The sequence below is a fragment of the Castor canadensis genome, chromosome 2 (assembly GCF_047511655.1).
Source record: "Castor canadensis chromosome 2, mCasCan1.hap1v2, whole genome shotgun sequence".
NCBI classification, from domain to species: Eukaryota; Metazoa; Chordata; class Mammalia; order Rodentia; family Castoridae; genus Castor; species Castor canadensis.
The window spans coordinates 99,903,749-99,917,215 of NC_133387.1; positions in this window are offsets into that span (position 1 = coordinate 99,903,749).

The window sequence follows — 13,467 nt, forward strand, 5'->3', positions numbered from 1 at the left end:
CTTTCTCAAGGGGAGAAATCTAAGTTCTTGGCCTAATTGAATCCAAATAATTTCCAGAAAGCAGGATCCTAATCAACCTCCAAATGAGCATTGAAGAATTTCCAAATAAAGGAATTTATTTAAAAGGAGCCCTTTGAAGGCCTGATTAGCCTACAAAGACCTACAGATTTCCTAAATACAAGGAGTCTTGATGTCCTGCCTATACCAAGAACCAACGTATTTCATTTAAAAAACACACTTTTTCTTCCAAATTGAAGTAATGAGAGAATAGATAGAGTCACTGTGAAGAAAGGTGTGGGGATAACAAAGTGGTCATAAAAAGTGACTCTAATGCATCTTTCTTTTTTAAAAGAAATCTTCTTATTATTGAAAAAGTAATGGAAACACCTTAATTATCTAGCAATGGAGGAATTTCAAGTCTTATAATATTGCCATAAAGTTCAAATACAACAATAAACGTATTTAGCACAATGCACACTTCACAGTTGTCACTCAATAAATGTTGGCAATTGTTTAATTATTGTTATCATTTTCATCTAATGGAATACTATACAAGAATTTTAAGTGATCATGTAGAATATAGGTCTATATGTCTTGATGGGGACAGAATAGAGGAGGATTTTGGCAGTTCTACTATTTTCCTCTGTGATGTCTATATTTTTTAATGAACTTAAAATAATTTTTAGGATCTATAACTAAAAATGAATTGTTATGAGAAAAATGCTTGGCATTCCTGTGCCAAGCTGGGCTCTGAGACAGGTTGACTGCATTGATCTTGTAGAGTGGGAGTCCCTGAGCTGACGATGCTAGCCCTTTTTGTCATTGGGGTAGGGACAGGTGTTGGAAGAGACTGACATGAAAGTGTGTCAGAGACTGCTTCCTAGAAAAGGTGATAGCTGACCTAAGTCCTCAAGTTAAAAGATGAAAGGGAGGTGTATTTATTGTTATTATGGTTAATATACTTGGATTTATCTCTACCATCTTTTCACCATAGTTTTTCTGTTTTTTTTAAATCTCTTTTTCTGCTTTCTGGTGGATTAATCAAGTTTATTTTCCTTTAACATCTAATAGATTTAGAAGTTATCCATTCCACGTCTATTCTTTCAGGGGTTCCTGTTTGCAAGGACTTCTGTCACCATCCACCCAGAGTCTGACCAAACCCCACAGACCAGAGCACAGACACTCACAAGACTGCCTTCACTTGAACACTAATCACAAGCGCCGGGTTCCAGCCATCCACACTCAAACTGTCTACAATTCAGAAAATAAGATCAGGCAAGAGAGCACAGGAGGACGCTATTCTACATTCTGGGAAGTCTGGGAGGATCCCAAACGTGAAACCTTTGTGTCTTCATGGAAGCATCCTCCTCCTCATGAATTGAAGCATGACAGTAGGCAGAGCACTGCCAGCAGGAGAAGCTTATCTCAGTTTTCTTGGAACTTCACTACATGGGCATGAGGGATTGGATCACTGGTCTTGTGATTGAACTCTATCTCCAGCTCCCCTTTCTTTTCCAGAAGTCGGACTATTGTTGCATAGGTCAAAGGTCTAACCTTCTAAGCATGTGTCTGTTCTTTCTGGCATGTCATTTCGATGAGGGACCTCGTGAAAATAAACCATACAGAGACCAGGAGTTACCTCCTGAGCTCAGGTATGGTCTAAGAGGCCCACCCTGAAAACAAAGATACCCCAACCACTAACAAAACTAAAGTTTAGAGGCTCCCTCTCAAGAGCCAAGGGGAAAAAAGTATCATGTATCATTAAAATTGCAGTCAGTATATTTAACTCAACCAAGTCTAAATGCAATTTTTTACTTACCATCTGAACAATAGTTCAACTTAAGAATTCTTTCATTCCACATTGCATCAAAATTATATTTTATGTTACTCCAGCCTAGTGTGTGAGAACTTGACTTTCACATACTCTCTATGTATACTTCTTTGTACTACATTTTGGTTTATTTTGATTGATCAGTTTTCCAGCTACTAAGTCTCTCTTCAGAAGTATCTAATCTGAGATTTAACTCAACCACCAAGTGTTTTCATTTAAAGAATCATATTTTTTTCTAGAATTTCAGTTTTTAAAAAATCAGCCTGGTATTTATAAGTACTACTCTGTTCTTTCACTACAAATTCTTTTCCTTCTTTTCAACTTCAAAAATATTTTCTATTCTCTTTCAAAATTTTGATTGAAAGTTTAAGATGCTAATTCTTCCATTTGCTATATTTGTTATGTTTTCCTAGTGGTGGTGTTTTCCCTTATGGTTTTAATATTTTATTAGAGTTCATCTTTTGTGGTGATTATAGTTCCTGTTAGAATTCCATTTGCATCTGACAAAATCATATAAAAGGGCTGAATCAGCTGAGCCTCAGGAATTTCATCAGTTTCTCTATTAATCTCTCATACAGACTCCCATGATGGGAATAGCATGAATGGACTCTTACAGAGTTAGTCTTTATCATCTTAGTAATGACAACCCTCTTTGCTTTTCAGGGCTTATTGGTACAGTTTCTTTACCCCCTTTCACAGACACAGCCGTTCTTGAAGTTCCTGGTTAAGGCAGAAAAGCTAAATTCCATCTCTCTGGTCTTGCAGGTAAGGTTTGCTTTCTGCTGTTGATGGATTGCCTCTGTCTGGACCTGGAGCCTATATGCTACTTTAGCACCAGCTTGGGCTGCTCAGAGGTGTTGCTTTGGCTCTTTTCTGTCACATAGAAATCCTTCTTTCATCTTTCAATCAGGAACCTTGCTGAAGCTTTAAAGTGGAGTATATTGTATTCAATAACCCTGTTTATGGAAGGAGAATATCCCTTTGACATCTGCTAGTCAACAATTTGCCAGTAGTCTGCAAAGTTTCTGAGTATGTCCATACATTGATGATCACTAAAGACACACAAAAGTTGGCCTACTGTGTGTACCATGATAGTCCAAATCCATGAATTGTTTGGGTTGAACACAACCAGCACAGTGAAATGAAATGTAAATTCTACCCTTTTTTGATTTGCATTTAATAAAATGTAATTTCCTACAGTCATCCCTGATAATTACACACAAAAAATACAAGGACTGAGCAGAAGAGAATGAAAAGTGTGTGTGTGTGTGTGTGTGTGTGTGTGTGTGTGTAGTCAATTCTTATCACTACTATTTGTAACTCCAGATGTTTGCAATTACTGTTTTAACTCCAAAATCAATATCAGTATACCCTGTGCTTTTCCAGTCATTGTCAACAGACTGGGAAAGATTCAAATTGCCTGATGGGCTAGATTCTAGCAAGATTGAATAATCTGCTTTCTTCTATTGTAAACAAACATCCTTTTTGCTGCCAATCTAATGGCACATTTATACTTTGTCTTGGTGATTTCAATGCTAAAATGTTCCTAAATACATATGTGAGTTAAATAAGGTTCATTCAGGTACATGTTACAGAGCTATTAGCCATAATGTTAATGATCCAGCAATGTATATTAAACAAGGTGTCTTTATATAGAAACACACTTAAAATAAGGCTATTCACTGATATGGAAATGTTTTGCTTAGAGGCTCATAGGCTCTAATGCTGTATTTCTCCAAGGAATGTTGACTTAAGATTTGCTAGCTCAGTGTTTGTGGTGACTTTGTCTTTCTGTCTTTATTTTTGTTGGTGGGACTGGAGTTTGAATTGTTCGAATTCAGAGCTTCTCACTTGCAAAAGCAGGTGCTCTACCACTTTGAGAGCTCTACCACACACCTCCAACCCATTTTGCTCTGGTTATTTTGGAGATGGAGTCTTGTGAACTATTTGCCCAAGCTGGCCTCAAATCACGATCCTTCCAATTTCAGCCTCCCAAGAAGCTAGGATTACAGGTGTGAGCCACTGACACTCACAGGTGGCTTTATGTAACAAAACTGTGAAAGATAATGGATATCACTGTGCATTCCTATAAAGTGAGAGAGAATTAGAAAATGATTAAACAACTATATGTATTTCACATACATACTTAGGAAAAAGGAACAAAAGCTAAAACTGGTAACAATAAGTAAAGTAAATCACCTAAAAATTTATTTGATGTTTCTATTTAGGAGTGAATTTCAGGCCTCAAACCTCTTACAATGGTTTTACTTCACATCAATCTTAATTTCCTTTCATTGATACAGATCTCCTCTGAGAGTACAAAGAACAAGATCTTCCAGCTTAGCACACAGTCTGAATTACCTCCTCTGTAAGTCATGCTTACAGTGTTGCAAGACTGCAGTTATATGATTTCCTTCATGAACTTTAAAAAACATTCTTTTAGTTTGAGAAACATTCCTTCTTTCATTTCAGTTATTATTTTCAGAGGGAAATTTCATTAACATCACTTAATGCTTTTCAAATTAAATAGCTTGTACTAGGAAAACAATTAATATTTTCATTTAATAATTCTTCTTGGTTTTGCTTCCAGAGCTAGCTTGGAAATGAGAGGGGAGGGAGGGAGAGAGCTCACATTTAGCCAGACCTTAGGACTTGCAAGGTTGTGAACACTGTTCCTTATTTAGCCTCCCAGATATTTTGAGTAGTTCTGAAATTAGAAAGCAATGTTTTTCCATGAATTCCCTGTAATAATTTTTTCCTAAGGTAACTCTAACCATAATACTCCCTTTCCATTCTGTTTTTCCAAATCTATAGCTGGCCATGGAGCTCCTCCCTAGAAGGGTAGGGAAGACTGCCAAGCAGAGCAGCCCTAGTTTGGCCAAACCCAAACTTCCCTGGCCCAAATTCATGGAGTATGCTTGGTGGTTATGGACAGATTCCCTCTGCTGAGAGGAATAGGAAACCATAGGATTGTTCTTCCACATCATGCAATGCACTCCTAGAATTTCAGTCAAATATTGCTAGTGGATTTTCCTTGACTTTCAATCCTCTCAGAGGGGAACCCAGGCCTCACCATCACTGAGCATCTATATTCCACGTGACAGTTATGACCACGTTAGCGCCAACTCCAATCATGTACTCCATGACCACAAACAGATTCAGATGGTGATTTCAGAAGCCAAAAGATTTGTATTGAGTATCTTCAACAACAGTCTTGGAATTGAATTGCAAGAATTGTAACTGATGCTCTTGGATTGGACCTCTCCTACAGTCTGGGAAATCCACGCCTCTACTGAGTCTGTTATACGGGGTTCAACCACTGGTGCAGGGCTCCCATGCCAGCCAGCCCTGCCTGTGTATCACAACTTACACACTTGAACACCAGTGGAAAGAAGTCATGTTCTTGATCTTGTTTGTGGCAACTGTGGAGAATAGCAAAGGAATACTCTTTTTGAAAAAAATACATTTATTTAGTAGACAATGTAGAAATTAGTTTCAAGATGACTATCTATACCATGTGATCTCTTATCTCCCAGTGGTCTACTCAGGCCTATTCTCATATAGAGAAGGATAAAGGTATACATAATCTTAAAGCCAATTAATTACAGAGGTGATATGTTGGAAAAGTGATAGGGTGACAACTTCTCCAGTAAGTATATTACGAACTCAAAGTCAAGAGCATCTTGAGCCAGAAGGGACGGAACCAGAATATGGCCAGGGAGATTTCTGCGAGTGCTGAGAACCACAAGCTGGAAGAGAGCAGACTTCAAGAGCAGATAGGAGCACATACAGGGAATCAGATGCTTGTAAATATCTGGTACAAAAGAGAAAATTGTTGAACCAATGACCTCAATGATCTAGAGAAGACCATTACTGATATCTATTAATGTTGTCATAATTCTGATTTAAATCATATTGAGGCAGGACAGATAGACAGGGAGACAGGGAAATTACATGATTTTAATAAATATTAAAAAGGCCAGACTCAGACATTGGAAAAAGTAATGAAAATGGAAAAACCAGAGCAGCTAGCCTTCCCCATCTCCTTTTAGATGCTAAGTTATAAGAATAGAGAGACTTAAAGAGGCTATCTACATCTGCCCCTTGAGATGTTAACAAACTTCAAGGCTCCTTAAATGGGTAGAGGGACAGAAAAAGGAAGTCCAAAAACTCAGCCATTTTCTCAACATTTTGGGTGTGCCTAGATGACACCTTCATGTTTTAGCATCCATCCTTGCCTCCCAGATCCGTTGCCTTAATGATTAGTGGTTGCTAGGCATGACCACAGGCATTCCCCTGAGCCAGGCTAAAATTAGGGAAAGTTTGGGACTCATAGAAACTTAATATTGCATTTTAGATGGACCACGCCTTAACCAAGGACAGCTCAGACCACCCACACCTGACTCCGGGGCTACCCACGTGTCTGTGCCTCCCCACTCACTAATTATTGGATGGGAATCACCTGGTTCCTCCCTTCCCATAGATTAGCGTAAGTTTTAAAAGTACCTGAGAAAGAGAAGCAAGCTGTCTCTGCCTCCAGATTCCACCTGTGCCCATCATACTCCCTTTTGTATTTCCCTTCCCTGACTTTTAATAAACTCCATTTACACCCACATGTCCTGCCATGGATTCTTCCACGCAGGACACAAAGAATTTGGAAGTCTTCTTGTCACAGACATCACCCCTGCCGAAAGCAGCCCCAGGTTAGGAAAGTATAATACCATAGATATGAACTACCATTTTTAAGTCTGTACACCCACTGGCTACATAGAGAACAGGAAATGTTTCCCTGCCTGTCTCCCCCGCCCCCACACACATTTCTCTCTACTTTATCCTGTTATACAAAAATAAATCCTTGCTTAAACTTCCACCTATGAGACTCCTTGTTGTGAGACACCTTGAAATGTTTTTCATGTTTGTTGATCTTAAGGACCTATGATGCACTCACTCCTCCTCTGATAACAATATTACATTGTTCCTCTTACATAAATCCTCTAGTTTCACTTAGAAGAAAACAGAAGCTTCTTACCATTCTCCTCTCACTCTACACTTGAGCTACACTGTCTTCCTTCTGTTCCCAGAGTAAGCCAAGCTCTTTGCCATCTCAGAGCCTTCCCACCATAGTACTCCAAGCCCCAAAAGCTTTCTCTTTGACCCTCTGCTTTTCAGTTCCTTCTTGTGCCTTAGAGATGGCCAGTCCTTGCCACCCTATAATATAGACCTCCCTACTCAAACCACCACCACCTCTAATGTTACCGGTTACTTCCTCACTGCCTCTTCTCACAACCAAAAATTACTTTCTTTATTTAGATCTTAGTCTGAATGCCTGATCAACAGTGACACTGGTTTTTCTGAGCTGCAGACAATGACTGTTAGTATTGCAGCTCTTTTAGTTCTGAAGCAATCCTAGGCACAACTCCTGGGTAGGTGACTGCCAACTCTTTCTTGTCTGGCGGCTATGTCTCATAAACTCCACAAATGAAATCCACAGATAACAAAGGAAGAGGATGAAAATATGGGATTTATTAAAGAAAGCAAGAAGAAAAGAAACAGAGCTCTTATAGGGCAAGAGGGGAACTGATTGAGGGTTTCCAGCAAAGTACCAGGGTCTAGGGGGTTTTAACCAATCTACTCCTGTGTGTTGCCCAATCTTTATGATAATTAGGTGTGCAGAAGGAAACATGTGCATTGGTTTGACCTGTAACAATCATTGGCTGTGCCCTTTTAGCCATTGGAGTTTGAAATTTATCCAATCCAGGTTTCTGAAAGTATTGATACTGGAATCTTCTTGTAAGATCAGGGTCTGCTGTGCTGGCTAGGTCACAGCTCTTTTAGCTCAGCTCTAGAGGGTTCCCGATTCAAACCCAATTCTTTCTCTCATGAATGCAAAGAATGTAGTCCACAGACAACTGGATAGGCAGTCTCAGGAGACCCTGGTCTAGAAGATCTCAGATCCTTGTGTCTCCTAAACAGAGAACTGGACACAAACACAGACTGCAAAGCCTTAACGGAGCTCTATTGAAAGGAAAAAGAAAGAATAGTCACTACAAAAGAAAGAGTAGTGGGCCTTGGCCAGGTGGGACAGAGCGCAGATCTTTGTTCAAAGGGCAATTTATAAGCTGTAAGGAAAAACAGCAAGAAAAATCTGGGCAATCTTTATAGGAGGAGCTAGAATGATTAGCAGGTTTGAGTGACAAGCTCTTTAATTTTGTGTATGAGATTGTGAACAAAATTCATAAGGTCTTAAGTAGAGGGCTTGACTTGTGAGGTCAGATTCCCCTTTACAAGACATGTACCATTTTCCAGTCTGAACTGGCAAAGAGGCTCCCTGGACTTTGGAATCACTTACATCTGTAAAGGAATTTACAACTGAAGAGGAATTTACAATTGAGGGGATGTCTGAGGGTGATACTGTGTGAAAAGAACGAATTCAGCATGGTGTGACCTTTTACTGAAGAAGATGGAGTTCCATGGTGGGTTATTTTCTCTGGGACTAGCCTGCCTCTACTGGTATATTAATTTTTAAATGTACTCAAAATAATATGTAAATAACATAATTTTCATTCAACAATGCCCAGATATCTAATGAACTCATTAAATATGAAGCTAGTTATTATATACTTTGAGAGAAAAACCTGTCATTTGAAGCATTCTTATACTCAGCAGTTTCACTTTATAAGATATAAACTTTTTTAAAAATCTCCTTTAAATGTGACTGATCAAAGCTAACCATTTGGAATTTAGGTTTCTACTGATAGGACAAAAGAAATCTAAAAGATGGATTTAATGTAATTTATTTAGATGTAAAGAGCAAAGAAGAAATGATTGTTTCTGCAGCCTCATGAAGAACTTTTTTCTACAAAATGTCCTTAAGATGCTTTCCCACCACATGTTAGATTCCACTATGAAGAGCTTGGCCAAGATGTATTTAGTCTGGCACCCAGCCAAGTAATGTTTGTTTGGGTCTCGGTATTACCAAATTTGACAGAAAGCACACTGGAGGAAAAGGTATTTTCAAATCACTACTTTTACTTCAAAAATATAAGACCAAAAGTCTCTCTTGCGAAATGAAGAATTTTATCATCCTTCCTTGTATTTGTCAATGATGGCAAATCCAGGTGTCCTATGTTTACACACTGGTGGTAGGGAGGGAGGGCCTTCTTACAGCCACAAAAAGGATTCCCAACCCAGAGGACAGGATTTACTGCACAATCACAAAAGTTCATCTGGTAGAGCTCCAAAGCATCTTCTTTTGCCATGTCTCTCTGCAACATGGGACATTTGGTTTTGCAAATGCCTCCCTGCTGGCCCCCTGCAACCCAAGGTTAGGTATATCCTTTCAACTCCCCTGCACTTGGATTAAACTGAGAACATTATCCTCATCCGTCTAATTCTGGCTTCCAGGCAACAGAACATTGAGACACGTTGCCTTCTTTCATGAATGACTAGACTTCCCATTCCTGCACTCGTGTCCTGTTAAATAAGATTCATCTGTATGCAGCTCACTACCATAAGAAAAACGATCTTTTCTGTCAAAGTGTAGGTCACCCTCTTCAATTTCTTAAAACCCCTCAGGTTGCCATCTTAGGTGACCTGCACTGTTTAAAGGATTCAGGTTTCTTCTTCCGGATTCTTGTACAGCCCCATTGCCTTCAAAAATTGACCAAATTACGTGCCCTATCCCATCCCCCAAGCCTTTTAGCCAATCAAGAAAGATTGTGAACCTTTGACCTGGACAAATCCCAGGTGAGGGGCAGGTACAACTGCATCAGGGATATAAGGAGGAGCCACTGTCTGCCATTTTGTGCTTATGCGTCTACTCAGCTAGAGTGAACACATGCTTACACCATTTTGATCAAAAGAATTTGACTTGTCAAGATTTTCTCTGTCTCTCATGTGTCTGTTTTCGGCACCAGAGGGTCTTTAATTCCAACACTACCACTCCTTCTGAGAATCCCAGTAAAGGGGGATGCAGGTCCCTGAGGTGTACTGCATCCAGGACAAGTGGCCAAAGAATAGATGCCTGGTTGACCACATAGTCTCAAGATGAGTCACCACAGTGACTCTAGCACCTAAGATACATTATAGAAACAATTTATGGGCTCAAATTGTTTAACTGTGAAAATGGATGATTAAATTCTATACCCTGGCATGGATATCTGCTATAGTCAATGGCATTATGTCCCTAAGTTTTCGGGGACACACGCATATGTGAGCAGACGTCTGTCTCATCCTTGCATCCCATGAGAGAATTCAGGTAAGATGCAAAAATGCAGTGAAAGTGATAGTGAAGATTGTTGGGAAAGGAATTTAGTGGAACAAGATAAAAGTAGAAAGAAATGGGGAAAAAGGAAAAACGTTCCCTGCTCTCCATGTAGGAACTCAATATAGACTTCTCTGTAGTCTTACACGTTCTGGGGGTGGGGAAATAGGCGTGGTCATGTCCAGCAACCTCTGATCATTAAGGCAATGGATTTAGGTGGCTAAGCATGCTAAAACAGATGTCATTTAGGCCCATCAAAATATAGGGACAAAAGGTGAGTTATAGGACTTCCTTTTGCCAGGTATATCTTTCATTCTTTCTCTCCACTCATTCAAGGAGTCTTGTAGTTTGTTAACAACTCAAGAGGAAGGCAGATGCAGACAACCCCTTTATGTCTTCCTATTCTTATAACATCTTTTAACATCCACAAAGAGAGGAGAGGGGAATAGCTTCTCTGGCTTTTTAGTTTTTACTTCCATATTCCAGTGTCTGAGTCTGGCCCTTTTAATATTTATTAAAGTAATATAATTTCCCTGTCTCCTCACCAATCTATCCTGCCTCAGTATCACAAGTTTCCTTCAGTTCTTTTGTCTCTGCATAAAAGAGATACCCCAAAGAGGGGCTAACCTGTACCATGGGTCCTAAAAACAGAATGTGTTTGAGGAAAAGCACAACTGCCTGGTCAAAGCTGAGCAAAACAAACAGTATTTGTTTTTATTAGCCATTGATACTCTGGGTTTGTCACGCAGGAAAGCTAACCTATACCTCTGCTATATCTATGCTGTCATATAGGAACTCATCAAGAATATAACAAAATATACTAAATAATTATCATAGTTTTAGCATCATGGAATAAGGGAAATTCAAAAGTAGCTGTTAAGACTTCAGATCCTAAGGAAAACTGCCAAACACATTTTATGAAGCCAGTATTACACTTATCCCAAAACCAGGCAAAGACACCTCCAAAAAGGAGAACTATAGGCCAATCTCCTTAATGAACATTGATGCAAAAATCCTCAACAAAATAATGGCAAATCGAATTCAGCAACACATCAAAAAGATTATTCACCATGACCAGGTAGGCTTCATCCCAGGGATGCAGGGGTGGTTCAACATACGAAAATCAATAAACTTAATAAACCACATTAACAGAAGCAAAGACAAAAACCACTTGATCATCTCAATAGATGCAGAAAAAGCCTTTGATAAGATCCAACATCATTTCATGATAAAAGCTCTAAGAAAACTAGGAATAGAAGGAAAGTTCCTCAACATTATAAAAGCTATATATGACAAACCTACAGCCAGCATTATACTTAACGGAGAAAAATTAAAACCATTCCCTCTAAAATCAGGAACCAGACAAGGATGCCCACTATCTCCACTCCTATTCAACATGGTACTGGAATTCCTAGCCAGAGCAATTAGGCAAGAAGAAGGAATAAAAGGAATACAAATAGGTAAAGAAACTGTCAAAATATCCCTATTTGCAGATGACATGATCCTATACCTTAAAGACCCAAAAAACTCTACTCAGAAGCTTCTAGACATCTTCAATAGCTATAGCAAGGTAGCAGGATATAAAATCAACATAGAAAAATCATTAGCATTTCTATACACTAACAATGAGCAAACGGAAAAAGAATGTATGAAAACAATTCCATTTACAATAGCCTCAAAAAAAATCAAATACCTAGGTGTAAACCTAACAAAAGATGTGAAAGACCTCTACAAGGAAAACTATACACTTCTGAAGAAAGAGATTGAGGAAGACTATAGAAAGTGGAGAGATCTCCCATGCTCATGGATTGGTAGAATCAACATAGTAAAAATGTCGATACTCCCCAAAGTAATCTACATGTTTAATGCAATTCCCATCAAAATTCCAATGACATTCATTAAAGAGATTGAAAAATCTACTGTGAAATTTATATGGAAACACAAGAGGCCACGAATAGCCAAGGCAATACTCAGTCAAAAGAACAATGCAGGAGGTATCACAATACCTGACTTCAAACTATATTACAAAGCAATAACAATAAAAACAGCATGGTACTGGCACAAAAACAGACATGAAGACCAGTGGAACAGAATAGAGGATCCAGATATGAAGCCACACAACTATGAGCAACTTATCTTTGACAAAGGAGCTAAAAATATACGATGGAGAAATAGCAGCCTCTTCAACAAAAACTGCTGGGAAAACTGGTTAGCAGTCTGCAAAAAACTGAAACTAGATCCATGTATATCACCCTATACCAAGATTAACTCAAAATGGATCAAGGATCTTAATATCAGACCCCAAACTCTTAAGTTGATACAAGAAAGAGTAGGAAATACTCTGGAGTTAGTAGGTATAGGTAAGAACTTTCTCAATGAAACCCCAGCAGCACAGCAACTAAGAGATAGCATAGATAAATGGGACCTCATAAAACTAAAAAGCTTCTGTTCATCAAAAGAAATGGTCTCTAAACTGAAGAGAACACCCACAGAGTGGGAGAAAATATTTGCCAATTATACATCAGACAAAGGACTGATAACCAGAATATACAGGGAACTTAAAAAACTAAATTCTCCCAAAACTAATGAACCAATAAAGAAATGGGCATGTGAACTAAACAGAACTTTCTCAAAAGAAGAAATTCAAATGGCCAGAAAACACATGAAAAAATGCTCACTATCTCTAGCAATAAAGGAAATGCAAATTAAAACCACATTAAGATTCCACCTCACCCCTGTTAGAATAGCCATCATCAGCAACACCACCAACAACAGGTGTTGGCGAGGATGCGGGGAAAAAGGAACCCTCTTACACTGTTGGTGGGAATGTAGACTAGTACAACCACTCTGGAAAAAAATTTGGAGGCTACTTAAAAAGCTGGACATCGATCTACCATTTGATCCAGCAATACCACTCTTGGGGATATACCCAAAAGACTGTTACTCCAGAGGCACCTGCACATCCATGTTTATTGCGGCACTATTCACAATAGCCAAGTTATGGAAACAGCCAAGATGCCCCAGCACTGACGAATGGATTAAGAAAATGTGGTATCTATACACAATGGAATTTTATGCAGCCATGAAGAAGAACGAAATGTTATCATTCGCTGGTAAATGGATGGAATCGGAGAACATCATTCTGAGTGAGGTTAGCCTGGCTCAAAAGACCAAAAATCATATGTTCTCGCTCATATGTGGACATTAGATCAAGGGCAAACACAACAAGGGGATTGGACTATGAGCACATGATAAAAGCGAGAGCACACAAGGGAGGGGTGAGGATAGGTAAGACACCTAAAAAACTAGCTAGCATTTGTTGCCCTTAATGCAGAGAAACTAAAGCAGATACCTTAAAGCAACTGAGGCCAAT